Here is a 12,690-nt window from a genome sequence, read left to right on the forward strand (position 1 = left end):
CTTCTTGTTGTTACTAAGGGTTCTCTAAATACCCTGGCTGTCGTACCAGATCTCGTAGCTGGTATAAAGACTATTCAAGGTTATGACTCTGAAGTCCATAAGATTAAACGCCATCTAGCAGAAGGAAAGCCCTCATTCTTCACTATCGCCGATGATGGCGCCTTGTATTTCAAAGGCCGCCTAGTGGTACCATGTTCGAAGAAAAACCTGGATAAGACTAAAAGGGTTATGCAAGAAGCTCATGATACGCCTCTGTCCATCCATCCTGGTAGTATAAAGATGTACCAGGATAATCGTCAAAGATTCTGGTGGTCTAATATGAAGCATGACATTGCTCGTTATGTTGCTGAGTGTGACGTTTGTCGCCGTATCAAAGCAGAGCATCAAAGGCCTGCTGGAACTCTGCAACCTATCTCTATTCCTGAATGGAAATGGGACCATGTTGAAATGGACTTCGTCACTGGATTTCCCAAATCGCAGAAAGGTAATGATGCTATTCTTGTCGTCATTGACCGGCTTTCCAAAGTTGCCCATTTTCTGGCAGTCAAAGAGACAATCACTGCTAGTCAGCTTGCTACTCTCTACATGGACAGAATTGTTTCACTTCACGGTATTCCACTGGTTATCAGTTCAGACCGTGGCAGCTTATTCACTTCAAGATTCTGGGCAAGTTTCCAAGAAGCTATGGGGACTCACTTATCTTTCAGTACTGCGTTTCATCCGCAGTCACAAGGGCAAGTTGAACGTGTCAACCAAGTTCTCGAAGACATGCTTCGAGCTTGTGTAATCTCATTCGGCAAGAAATGGGAGGAATCTCTTCCATATGCCGAGTTCTCTTATAATAATAGCTATCAAGCTAGTCTGAAGATGTCCCCCTTCGAAGTGCTATATGGACGAAAGTGTCGAACCCCTCTGAACTGATCAGAAACTGGGGAACGTCCACTCTTCGGTCCGGATATTATCCAACAGGCCGAAGAACAAGTTCGCATTATTCGCGAGAATCTCAAGACTGCTCAGTCACGTCAGAAAAGTCAGTATGACCGTCATCACCAAGACATGGTCTATCAACCTGGCGAAAAGGCTTATCTTCGAGTTACACCAATGAAGGGTGCACACCGCTTCGGGATCAAAGGAAAGTTAGCTCCCCGCTATATTGGTCCTTTCACTATTCTCGAAAGGCGTGGAAAAGTGTCATATCAACTGGAGCTTCCGCCGAACCTTTCTCAGGTTCATGATGTGTTCCACGTGTCGCAACTTTGATGCTGCTTCAAGGACCCAATCCGAGCAGTGGACCATGAAGTGCTCGAATTGCAACAGGACCTCTCCTATAAAGAGCATCCGGTCCGCATTCTCGACCAAGCTGAACGCCGCACCCGTCAGAAGGCGATCAAGTTCCTCAAGGTCCAGTGGTCGAATCACTCCGAAGACGAAGCCACCTGGGAACGCGAGGATCGTCTTCGCGATGAATACCCTGCACTGTTTCCTTCTACCTCCTAAATCTCGGGACGAGATTTCTTGTAGTGGAGGAGATTTGTAACGCCCGGATAATCACGCTACAGTGATCTCACGCTAATGATGACACGTCACTTCTGTCACTGTAATTAATTTCGGGTTAATTCAAAACCGTTTCAAATTTAAATCCTAATTAAGTCAAACGACAAAAGTTTTCAAATATTAAAATAAAATGTTCGGGCTATGTCTATTATTGCATTGGTAATTATGGTGAAGTAAACACATTTTTATAAAATGCCTAAATGCTTTTAAATGACTTAAAACAGAAAACAAACAAACAGAAAACAAAAAAAGAAAGAGAAAGACCCCCACTGGGCTTCGGCCGGGCCCATTCGACCGCAGGCCCAACCGGCCTCCCTCACGCCTCCCTTATCCCCCCCACGACGAAACCCTAGCTCACCCCCACCCCACTCACACCACTCCCCCCTGGATCTGGATCGGGAACTCCCGATCCCCTTGCCCCCGCACGCCGACGCCAGCGCCCGGAGCCCGCCCCCCCCCCCGCCGGACTGCTTCACTCTCCCTCGCCGGCCTGCTTCCCTCTACGCCATCGGCCCCCCCAACCTTCCCCGAGCCCGCTGCCCGAACCCCTACTCTCCCCCGTGAGCACGCCCCGCGCTCCCCCTCCTCTCTCTCTCTCGCCCGTAGCCTCGTGCGCCTCCCCCCTGCTCGTTGCTGCTCCGGCGCGGCTCTGCCCGCGCCACCGCGCAGCCACCGCGCTCAGCGTCCCTGACCGGCACCCGCTGCGTGTCGTCCCACGGCGCTCCCCGCCCCTGCTGCTCCTTCCCCGTGCGACGCGCTGTCGCCTCTCCCCCTCCTGCGCCTTGTCCGCCTTGGCCTCGCCCTCGCCCTGCAACTCGCCTCGCCACCACTGCCTGCAGCTACTGCTGCTCCGCTGCCGTGTGCCATCTGCCGCGACGGCCCTCTCCGCTACCCGCGCCGCCCTGCTCCAGCTGCGGCCGCGACCGTCAGTGCCCACAGGGCCGTTGCCCTTCACCCCAGCGCCAGTCGCCGCCTCTTCGGTGGCTCGCCGGGGCCCCGTCCGCCCCATCGTGGCCGCCGCTCCCCAACCGCGCCCAAACGGGATGGGCGTCAGCCCCAGCGCCTGAAACCCGTCTACCCAGCGCCCGTTAAGGCCGCTGGGCCTATGACAGCTAGACCCCACCCCCCCATGTGCCAATGACAGGTGGGCCTAGACCCAGAACGAAAACGATTTATAAAAATATATATAATTAATTAAAAATAAATAAATTAGTAATAAGTAAATAAAAATGTTAATTAATTAATTAATTAACTTAATTAATCCTGTTTAATTAAACTAATTAAACATTAGGTACCTAGTTAACTAATTAAACTGATTAATAGGTTAATTTGGTTATTATACCTATGACATGTGGGACCCACACGTCAGCGACCCAGTCAACACCTCTGTTGACTGCTGACATCATGCTGATGTCATGATGACATCAGCATGTACTGTTCTGGATAATGTTAGAATTAAGTAATTAAATAAATCCAAAAAAATGATTTAAACCTTTTAAAATTAATATAAAATAAACCATAACCCGGATGAAAATACTTTGTACATGAAAGTTGCTCAGAACGACGAGACGAACCCGGATATGCAGCCCGTTCGTCCGCCACGCATCCCTAACCTATCCAACTCGCAACTTTCCCCTCCGGCTCCTCTGCCCGAAAACGCGAAACGCCAGGGATACTTTCCCGGATGTTTCCCCCCTTCACCGGTATCACCTCATACCGCGTTAGGGCACGCCTAGCACCACGCTTTGCTTTGTCATACATCGTTATGCATCTGTTTGCATTGTATTTATTGTTTCCCCCCCTCCTTCTTCCGCTAGACACCGAGACCGACGCCGCTGCTACCCAGTACGACTACGGAGTTGACGACCCCTCTCTCTTGCCAGAGCAACCAGGCAAGCCCCCCCTTTGATCACCAGATATCGCCTACTCTTCTCTATACTGCTTGCATTAGAGTAGTGTAGCATGTTACTCCTTTCAGTTAATCCTATACTGCTGCATAGCCTGTCCTTGCTACTACTGTTGTTACCTTTACCTGCTATCCTACTGCTTAGTATAGGATGCTAGTGTTCCATCAGTGGCCCTACACTCTTGTCCGTCTGCCATGCTATACTACTGGGCCGTGATCACTTCGGGAAGTGATCACGGGCATATACTATATACTTTACCCTGTTACATTACCTGTGGTACTGTTCGGAGTTGGGGGCTGAAGGGGCAGGTGGCTCCATCCCGGTAGAGGTGGGCCTGGGTTCCCGACGGCCCCCGACTGTTACTTTGAGGCGGAGCGACGGGGCAGGTTGAGACCACCTAGGAGAAAGGTGGGCCTGGCCCTGGTCGGTGTTCGCAGATACTTAACACGTTTAACGAGATCTTGGTATTTGATCTGAGTCTGGCTACTGGCCTATACGCACTAACCATCTACACGGGGACAGTTATGGGCACTCGATGTCGTGGTATCAGCCGAAGCCTTCGTGACATCAGCAACGGAGCGGCGCGCGCTGGATTGGACCGGAACGCCTACTAGGCTAGGTCTGCTTCCGGCCGCCCACGCAACATGCAGGTGTGCTAAGGGCGATGGGCCCAGACCCCTGAGCGCTTAGGTTTAGACCGGCGTGCTGACCTCTCTGTTGGTCTAGGTGGGGCTGCGACGTGTTGATCTTCCGAGGCCGGGCATGACCCAGAAAAGTGTGTCCGGCCAAATGGGATCGAGCGTGTTGGGTTATGTGGTGCACCCCTGCAGGGAAGTTAATCTATTCGAATAGCCGTGATCTTCGGTAACAGGACGACTTGGAGATGTACCTTGACCTTATGACAACTAGAACCGGATACTTAATAAAACACACCCTTCCAAGAGCCAGATACAACCGGTGATCGCTCTCTCACAGGGCGCCTAGGGGAGGATCATCGGTTAGGATTATGCTATGCGATGCTACTTGGAGGACTTCAGTCTACTCTCTTCTACATGCTGCAGGACGAAGGCTGCCAGAAGCGTAGTCTTCGAAAGGACTAGCTATCCCCCCTTATTCCGGCTTTCTGCCGTTCAGTCCACATATGATACCCTTATTCCATTTGATACCAATGCATACATATGTAGTATAGCTCCTTGCTTGCGAGTACTTTGGATGAGTACTCACGGTTGCTCTCTCCCTCTTTTCCCCCTATCCCTTCTACCTGGTTGTCACAACCAGATGTTGGAGCCCAGGAGCCAGACGCCACCTTCGACGACGACTCCTACTACACCGGAGGTGCCTACTACTACGTGATGCCCGCTGACGACGACCAGGAGTAGTTAGGAGGATCCCAGGCAGGAGGCCTGCGTCTCTTTCGATCTGTATCCCAGTTTGAGCTAGCCTTCTTAAGGCAGACTTGTTTAACTTATGTTTGTACTCAAATATTGTTGCTTCCGCTGACTTGTCTATGATCGAGCTCTTGTATTCGAGCCTTCGAGGCCCCTGGCTTGTAATATGATGCTTGTATGACTTATTTTATTTGTAGAGTTGTGTTGTGATATCTTTCCATGAGTCCCTGATCCTAATCATACATGTTTGCGTGTATGATTAGTGTACGATTAAATCGGGGGCGTCACACTCTTCCTCTCCCGCTGTGCTTGGCAAAGCCCTGCAGGATTGCCACGCTCCTCCTTCACCACCACGCCATCGTGCTGCTGCTGGATGGAGTCTTCCCTAACCTCTCCTTCTCCCCTTGCTGGATCAAGGCGTAGGAGACGACACCGGGCTGTACGTGTGTTGAACGCGGAGGCACCGTCCATTCGGCGCTAGATCGGATCTTCCGCGATTTGAATCGCCGCGAGTACGACTCCATCAACCGCGTTCTTGTAACGCTTCCGCTTAGCGATCTACAAGGGTATGTAGATGCACTCTCCTTCCCCTCGTTGCTAGATTACTCCATAGATTGATCTTGGTGATGCGTAGAAAATTTTAAATTTTTGCTACGATCCCCAACAGTGGCATCATGAGCTAGGTCTATGCGTAGTTTCTATGCACGAGTAGAACACAAAGCAGTTGTGGGCGTCGATTTTGTCAATTTACTTGCCGTTACTAGTCTTATCTTGATTAAGCGACATCGTGGGATGAAGTGGCCCGGACCGACCTTACACGTACTCTTACGTGAGACTGGTTCCACCGACTGACATGCACTAGTTGCATAAGGTGGCTAGCAGGTGTCTGTCTCTCCCACTTTAGTCGGATCGGATTCGATGAAAAGGGTCCTTATGAAGGGTAAATAGAAATTGGCATATCATGTTGTGGTTTTGGTGTAGGTAAGAAACGTTCTTGCTAGAAACCTATAGCAGCCACGTAAAAACTTGCAACAACAATTAGAGGACGTCTAACTTGTTTTTGCAGCATATGCCTTGTGATGTGATATGGCCAAAAGGATGTGATGAATGATATATGTGATGTATGAGATTGATCATGTTCTTTTAATAGGAATCACGAGTTGCATGTCGATGAGTATGACAACCGGCAGGAGCCATAGGAGTTGTCTTAATTTATTTATGACCTGCGTGTCAACATAAACGTCATGTAATTACTTTACTTTATTGCTAAAGTGTTAGCCATAGTAGTAGAAGTAATAGATGACGAGACAACTTCAAGAAGACACGATGATGGAGATCATGATGATGGAGATCATGGTGTCATGCCGGTGACAACGATGATCATGGAGCCCCGAAGATGGAGATCAAAAGGAGCAAAATGATATTGGCCATATCATGTCACTATTTGATTGCATGCGATGTTTATCATGTTTTACATCTTATTTGCTTAGAACGACAGTAGCTTAAATAAGATGATCCCTCACTAAAATTTCAAGAAAAGTGTTCCCCCTAACTGTGCACCGTTGCGAAGGTTCGTTGTTTCGAAGCACCACGTGATGATCCGGTGTGATAGATTCTAACATTCGAATACAACGGGTGTTGACGAGCCTAGCATGTACAGACATGGCCTCGGAACACATGCGAAACACTTAGGTTGACTTGACGAGCCTAGCATGTACAGACATGGCCTCGGAACACGGAAGATCGAAAGGTCGAACATGAGTGTATAGAAGATACGATCAACATGAGATGTTCACCGTTGATGACTAGTCCGTCTCACGTGATGATCGAACACGGCCTAGTCAATTCGGATCATGTTTCACTTAGATGACTAGAGGGATGTCTATCTGAGTGGGAGTTCATTAAATAATTTGATTAGATGAACTCAATTATCATGAACATAGTCTAAATTGTCTTTGCAAATATGTTGTAGATAAATAGCTCACGTTGTAGCTCCCTGTTTCAATACGTTCCTAGAGAAAGATTAAGTTGAAAGATATTGTAAGCAATGATGCCGACTAGGTTCGTAGTCCGAGGAGTGTCCTCACTGCTACACAGAAGGCTTACGTCTTTGATGCACCGCTCGATGTGCAAACCCCTACAACATCGTCTGTGGATGTTGTGAACACCTGATAGAGACATCCTGATGACTACTTGATAGTTTAGTGCACCATACTTTACGGCTTAGAATCGGGATTCCAATGACGTTCTGAACGCCATAGAACATATGAGATGTTCCAAGAGCTAAAATTGGGATTTCAGGCTCATGCCCGTGTTGAGAGGTATGAGACCTCTGACAAGTTCTTTTGCCAACAAGATGGAGGAGAATAGCTCAGCTAGTGGGCATGTGCTCAGAATGTCTGGGTGCTACAATCACTTAAATCAAGTGAGAGTTAAACTTCCAGATAAGATAGTGATTGATAGAGTTCTCTAGCCACTATCACTAAGCTACTAGATCTTCGTGATGAACTATGACATGCAAGGGATGGAGTTGATCCCGGAGCTGTTCGCGGTGCTTAAGACCGCAAAAGGTAGAAATCAAGAAGGAGCATCAAGTGTTGATGGTTTAACAAGACCACTGGTTTCAAGAAGGGCAAGGGCTAGAAGGGAAACTTCATGGATGGAAAACTAGTTGCCGCTCCAGTGAAGGAACCCAAGGTTGAACCCAAACCCGAGACTAAGTGCTTCTATTGTAAGGGGAACGGTCACTGGTAGCGGAATTACCCCAAATGCATGGTAGATAAGAAGACTGGCAACTTCAAAGTATATACGTGTTATTAATGTGTACCTCACTAGTACTCCTGGTAGCACCTGGGTATTGGATACCGGTTCAGTTGCTATTATTGGTGACTTGAAGCAAAAGCTACGGACTAAACGGAGACTGGCTAAGGGCGAGGTGATGATGTGTGTTGGAAGTGTTTCCAAAGTTGATGAGATCACCATCACACACTCCATCTGCCTTCGGGATTAGTATTGAACCTAGATAAATGTTATCAGGTGTCTACGTTGAGCATGAATATGATTAGATCATGTTCATTGCAATACGGTTATTCATTTAAGTTAGGGAATAATGGTTATTCTGATTACATGAATAATACCTTTCATGATCATGCACCCTATGTGAATGGTTCATTGAATCTCGGTCGTGGTAATACACATGTTCACGCCAAAAGATGTAGAGTTAATAATGATAGTACCACTTTCTCGTGGCACTGCCGCTTAGGTCATATTGGCGTAAGATGCATGAAGAAACTCCATGTCGATGGATGTTTGGAGTCACTTGATTTTGAATCACTTGACACATGCGAGCCATGCCTCATGGGCAGGATGACTAAGACCCCGTTTTCAGGTACAATGAAATGGGCAAGTGATTTGTTGGAAATCATGCATGCTGATGTGTGTGATCCAATGAGAATTGAAGCGTGCGGTGGATATCACTATTTTCTCATCTTCACTGACGATTTGGGTAGATATAGGTATATCTACTTAATGAAGCACAAGTCTGAAACGTTTGAAAATTTCAAGCGATTTCAGAGTGAAGTTAAGAATCATCATAACAATAAGATCATGTTCCTATGATCTGATCAAAAGGGGATTTTCTGAGTTATGAGTTTGGCAATCACTTAAGACATTATGGAATTGTTTCACAGTTGAAGCCACCTGTAACACCACAAGGTAATGGTGTGTCCGGACGTCGTAATGGAACCCTATGAGATATGGTGCGATCTATGATGTCTCTTACCAATCTACCGTTTTCATTTTGTGGTTATGCGTTAGAGACAGCTGCATTCACTTTAGATAGGACACCATCTAAGTCCGTTGAGACAACATCGTATGAACATTGGTTTGGCAAGAAACCAAAGTTGTCGTTTCTTAATGTTTGGGGCTGCGATGCTTAAGGCTTCAGCCGGAGAAGCTCGAACCCAAAGCGGACAAACACATCTTCATAGGATACCCAAAGGTGACAGTTGGGTATACCTTCTATCTCAGATCCGAGGGCAAATTGTTTGTCGCTAAGAACGGGTCCTTTCTCGAGAAGGAGTTTCTCTCGAAAGAATTGAGTGGGAGGAAGATAGAACTTGATGAGGTTGTCGAACCTTTATTTCAACCAGAGAGTGATGCAACACAGAAAGATGTTTTCTGTGGCGCCTACGTCTGTTGAATAGGAAGTTAATGATAGTGATCATGAAGCTTCGGATCAAGTTGCTATCGAACCTCGTAGGTCGAGAAGGATATGTACTACTCTTGAGTGGTACGGTAATCCTGTCTTAAATATCATGTTGTTAGACAACAAAGAACCTACGAGCTATGGAGAAGCGATGGTGGGCCCGTATTCCGACAAATGGTTAGAAGCCATGAAATCCGAGACAGGATCCATGTATCAGAACAAAGTATGAACTTTGGTGGACTTGCCCGATGATCGGCAAGCCATTGAGATAAATGGATCTTTAAGAAGAAGACGGACGTGGGCGGTAATGTTGCCGTCTATGAAGCTCTACTTGTCGGAAAGAGTCTTTTCACAAGTTCAAGGAGTTGACTACGATGAGAATTTCTCACCCGTAGCGATGCTTAAGTCCGTCGGAATCATGTTAGCATTAGCTGTATTTTTTGATTATGAAATCTTACAGATGGATGTCAAAACAAGTTTTCTTACCAGTTTTCGTAAGAAAAGTTGTATGTGATACAATAAAAGGTTTTGTCGATCCTAAGGATGCTAAAAGGTATGCTGGCTCCAGCAATCCTTCTATGGACTAGAGCAAGCATCTCAGAATCGGAATATATGTTTTGATGGAGTGATCAAAGCTTTTAGGTTTATACAATGTTTGCTAGAAACTTGTATTTACAAGAAAGTGAGTGGGAGCTCTACAACATTTCTGATAAGTATATGTGGATGACATATTGTTGATTCGAAATGATGTAGAATTTCTGGAAAGCATAAACGGTTGTTTGAAGAGTGATTTTCAAAGGAAGACCTGGATAAAGCTGTTTACATATTGGGCATCAAGATCTATATATATAGATCAAGACGCCTGATGATACTTTCAAAGAACGCACACCTTGACATGTTTCTGAAGGAGTTCAAAATAGATCAGTCAAAGAAGGGGTTCTTACCTGAGTTGTAAGGTGAGTAAGACGCAAAGCTTGACCACGGCAGAAGAAAGAGGAAGGACGAAGGTCGTCCCCTATGCTCTTGTCATAGGCTCTATACGGTATGCCATGCTGAGTACCGCACCTGATGTGTGCCTTGCCACATGTCTGGCAAGAGGGTACAAAGGTGATCTAGGACTGGATCACCAGATAGCGGTCAAAATTGTCCTTAGAGGAATAAGGAAATGTTTCTTGGTTATGGAGGTGATAAAGAGTTCGACGTAAAGAGTTACGTCGATGCAAGCTTAACACCTATCCGGATAGCTCTGAGTAGAGATACCGGATACGTATAATGGAGCAACAATTTGGAATAGCTCCAAGTGGAACATGGTAGCAGCATCTACGATATGACATAAAGTTTTGCAAAATACATAGGGATCTGAATATAGCAAGACCCGTTGACTACAACCTCTCTCACAAGCATAACATGATCAAACCCAGAACTCATTGAGTGTTAATCACATAGTGATGTGAACTAGATTATTGAGTCTAGTAAACTCTTTGGATATTGGTCACATGGCGATGTGACCTGTGAGTGTTAATCACATGGCGATGTGAACTAGATTATTGACTCTAGTGCAAGTGGGAGACTGTTGGAAATATGCCCTAGAGGCAATAATAAATTAGTTATTATTATATATTTCATTGTTCATGATAATCGTTTATTATCCATACTAGAATTGTATTGATAGGAAACTCAGATACATGTGTGGATACATAGACAACACCATGTCCCTAGTAAACCTCTAGTTGACTAGCTCGTTGATCAATAGTGGTTACAATTTCCTGACCATGGACATTGGATGTCGTTGATAACAGGATCACATCATTAGGAGAATGATATGATGGACAAGACCCAATCCTAAGCCTAGCACAAGATCGTGTAGTTCGTATGCTAAAGCTTTTCTAATGTCAAGTATCATTTCCTTAGACCATGAGATTGTGCAACTCCCGGATACCGTAGGAGTGCTTTGGGTGTGCCAAACGTCACAACATAACTGGGTGGCTATAAAGGTACACTATAGGTATCTCCGAAAGTGTCTGTTGGGTTGACACGAATCGAGACTGGGATTTGTCACTCCGTGTAAACGAAGAGGTATCTCTGGGCCCACTCGGTAGGACATCATCATAATGTACACAATGTGACCAAGGAGTTGATCACGGGATGATGTGTTACGGAACGAGTAAAGAGACTTGCCGGTAACGAGATTGAACGAGGTATCGGGATACCAACGATCGAATCTCGGGCAAGTATCGTACCGATAGACAAAGGGAATTGTATACGAGATTGATTGAATCCTTGACATCATGGTTCATCCGATGAGATCATCGTGGAGCATATGGGAGCCAACATGGGTATCCAGATCCCGCTGTTGGTTATTGATCGAAGAGTTGTCTCGGCCATGTCTGCATGACTCCCGAGCCCGTAGGGTCTACACACTTAAGGTTCGATGACGCTAGGGTTATAGGAAGTAGATGTACATGGTTACCGAATGTTTTTCGGAGTCCCGGATGAGATCCCGGGCGTCACGAGGAGTTCCGAAATGGTCCAAAGGTAAAGATTTATATATGGGAAGTCATCATACGGTCACCGGAATAATTCGGGGTTATCGGTATTGTACCGGGACCACCGGAGGGGTTCCGGGGGTCCACCGAGAGGGTCTACCTGCCCCGGAGGGCCCTATGGTCTGTGTGTGGAGAGGGACCAGCCCCTTAGTGGGCTGGGCGCCTCCCCCCTAGGGCCCATGCGCCTAGGGTTTGGGGAACCATAAGGGGGGGGGCCCCCTTGCCTTGGGGGGCAAGGCAACCCCCCTGGCCGCCGCCCCCTCCTCAGATTGGATCTGAGGGGGCCGACCCCTCTCTCCCTTGCCCCTATATATATATGTGGGGGGTGGGAGGGCAGCCGCACCCAAGTTCTGGCGCAGCCCTCCCCCTCTCCCAAGTCCTCTTCCTCTCCCGCTGTGCTTGGCGAAGCCCTGCAGGATTGCCACTCCCCTCCTTCACCACCACGCCGTCGTGCTGCTGCTGGATGGAGTCTTCCCCAACCTCTCCTTCTCCCCTTGCTGGATCAAGGCGTAGGAGACGTCACCGGGCTGTACGTGTGTTAAACGCGGAGGCGCCGTCCGTTCAGCGCTAGATCGGATCTTCCGCGATTTGAATCGCTGCGAGTACGACTCCATCAACCGCGTTCTTGTAACGCTTCCGCGTAGCGATCTACAAGGGTATGTAGATGCACTCTCCTTCCCCTCGTTGCTAGATTACTCTATAGATTGATCTTGGTGATGCGTAAAAAAATTTAAATTTCTGTTACGATCCCCAACAATTCTAAATCTGAAGCACCCTCGTCTACGCCGAATACATGGGTTAAGGACATAGCGCTGGATAAACACATCCCTGTTCAGGATAGATGCAAGTTGGTTACAGTCATGCATGCTACATGGTCAACGCGTAACTCTTGGACTCATGATCAAGATTCATATGATCTTGTCCAAGCGGTGAAGGTCGTCTGGGATGATTTTCTTGTAATACGCCTTGATCCAACAACAACATTTCAGATGGCATTGTTGTAGACCACCGGACGTGGACTTGGTAAAGATTAATACTAACGGTGCCATCAACATTAATGCCCAGCTTGGAGGAGGAGGTAGTGTCAC

This window comes from Triticum aestivum, chromosome 7A (genome assembly GCF_018294505.1).
Source record: "Triticum aestivum cultivar Chinese Spring chromosome 7A, IWGSC CS RefSeq v2.1, whole genome shotgun sequence".
Classification (NCBI taxonomy): Eukaryota; Viridiplantae; Streptophyta; class Magnoliopsida; order Poales; family Poaceae; genus Triticum; species Triticum aestivum.